We start from the raw sequence: 2482 nt of genomic DNA on the forward strand, positions 1-2482 counted from the left end.
TGCATGGACACCTATGAGTTTAGGTTTCCTGGCTCTGCTGCTGCTCTCTTACAGGCTAGTTCCCTCAACTGATACTCGAGAAAGGGAAAGATCTACTCTAAAGATCAACGGAATTCAAGTTGGCAAATCCTAACTTGGTAATTGTGGCTTGGCCTAAGCGCTCACCCGAAACTTTACAACTGAAGATGTTGTAATTCTTTCAACCAATCGATCATAATTCCAATCAGTGCTTCATTCAATCCAATTTAGAACAGTCAGGCCTGATCTTGGTTCCAATGCTGCAGGGTTGGGAATTGAATCAAAAGTAGCATGTTAATGTGGGTTATCATGGCATCCTTTACACTTTTCACACAAGGATCGAACCTACTTTGCTTTCCGAACATCTTCTCTTCTTACCACGGCAATCATATTCTGATTCCGTCTTGATAAACATGGCACCGGTCCCACTTTATTATTAACACTACCCTTCTCCTTCGTCTTGCTTGTTTACCGGTTAGCTTTTCTATATCACAGAGCTGCATCGCACTACCCCTACCTTGTCTGAGTAGGGCAAGAACAAGAACAAGTTTCGTATTCCGAACAGTCTAGCCCCATAGTATTTCGTATTGCTTGCTTGAACAAGATAGTTTTCTACCCACAGGAGCTTTTTCTAACCAAGCAGTATTCGCGTATTCGCCTTAAAGGAAAGAGATAAGATTGAGATAAATTGGGGGGCATTACACAGTACCAAAACTATAGCTTTTCCTGTCTGTCTTTTCCGTTAGCACAAATCCGGGTGCGGATGACACCACTGACCCTGTTCTTTATCCCGACTGGACCACGCCTTTCACCTTTCTTTGTAAAACAAACCCAATATCTTGACTTTCCAATGTCGCAAGTCAATCAGAAAAGGAGAATCCGGGTACTGTCAACCAAGTTCAGATAACCAAATAAACAAGTATAGTATCTTTGGATCAATTGAGAAGCTTCAAGTCCGTTATTATCTCAATCCGTATATTTTGCTTTCTTTCGCCCTTGCTTGTGGGTCCTGATCGAGCAAGACTACGTCCTATCTATCGTCACCTCTCCAAACCCAATATCTTGACCGGAACCATGTTCAGTGCTGCAAAAGCAGCCCCCTAGAATCTTCGGCTCCTCGTTTTTATTCAATTATGAAATGACTCATTTTAATGGAGATTTATAGCATCATTCAAGTAAATGCAAATTGAGATCGTAGAAACATGAGCTTGTGATATAGCTACACCTAATTCCAGACCGGTTAATGCTAGAACTATAAATAAGGGACCAAGATCTCCTATGAAATAGAAAATATTATTCAGAAATAGCATAGTCCAAGCAAACCCACTTAAAATCTTTACTAAACTATGACCGGCCATCATATTAGCAAATAAACGTATTCCTAAGCTTAATGCACGAAAACAATAAGAGATTAGCTCAAGGAGTACTAAGAAGGGTGCTAACGGAAGTGGGACTCCCGCAGGTAATAAGAAGCTAAAAAAATGAAGCCCATGTCTTTGAAATCCAACGATCGTAATGCCTATAAAAATGGAAAATGAAAGAGCCAAAGTAATGAGAAAATGACTTGTCACTGTGAAGCTAAAGGGTATCATACCCTGGGGGTTACGAAATAACGAAAAAGTAAAAGTGACCGAGATGCGAGGGAAAAACTTTTGTTTCACATTTCCGGAAAGACCACCTATTTGTTCGTTTACCAGGTTCAGCACGAAATCATAAATTAGCTCGACCAAGGATTGTAATGCATTTGGCACTGACTTTCCACCTCCCTTTTTCGTAACAACAAAAAACAGAAGTAGGACCAAACCGACAGTCAGCAGCATAGACAAGGATAGATTTGTGAATGATAAATAAAACTGGCCCATATGAAGAGGAATGTAGGGGTAAATGGCAAATTGATCCAGTGGGCTCCCCAAAAAGTCCTCAAAAAAACTGCCGCCCGCTAAATCCCCATTGGCTGGGCCGACTTCCCCTGGATTGGCAGGGATCCCCTGCACTCCTATCTGGAAGGCTTCACTTGCAGTCCCATTTTGCACCAAATCCTGGTACTGCTCTTCCATAAATTCAGGATTATTGCTTTCCCCATGCACACGTTCGGCCGCAGTCATAACTTCGTGGGGATCCCTACCAATCATCAATCTCTGCATTTCCTCGTGTATAGCCGCTTGTAATTCCACCACCTTTTCATCGGTGGGATTAAGACCTGGATGGTTTCATAAATTCCAACAGTTGAACCCACCTCATTTTCATTAACTACACTACCATTGGATCTTTCTGTCAGAGTTCTAACAGAACTTGTTGTGGCGGTAGGAAAAGAACTATTGGTGGAATTCAAACTCGCCTCATCAAACTGGAAAATATGGCGCTCCCGTGGGAGATCCCGTGCGGCACTTTCAGCTGATCCAGCGCTTGCTTGGTCAAAATCCAATATACGACGGGGGCTCCTCCTAAAAAAATTATGGAACAT

At 42.2% G+C, this 2482-nt stretch overlaps 1 pseudogene; it reads right to left on the reverse strand.

Annotated features, from left to right (window-relative positions):
* Positions 1 to 1126: 1126 nt before the first annotated feature.
* On the reverse strand, positions 1127 to 2482 carry LOC127339782 (ATP synthase subunit a-like; annotated as a pseudogene).

The sequence above is a fragment of the Lolium perenne genome, chromosome 3 (assembly GCF_019359855.2).
Source record: "Lolium perenne isolate Kyuss_39 chromosome 3, Kyuss_2.0, whole genome shotgun sequence".
NCBI classification, from domain to species: Eukaryota; Viridiplantae; Streptophyta; class Magnoliopsida; order Poales; family Poaceae; genus Lolium; species Lolium perenne.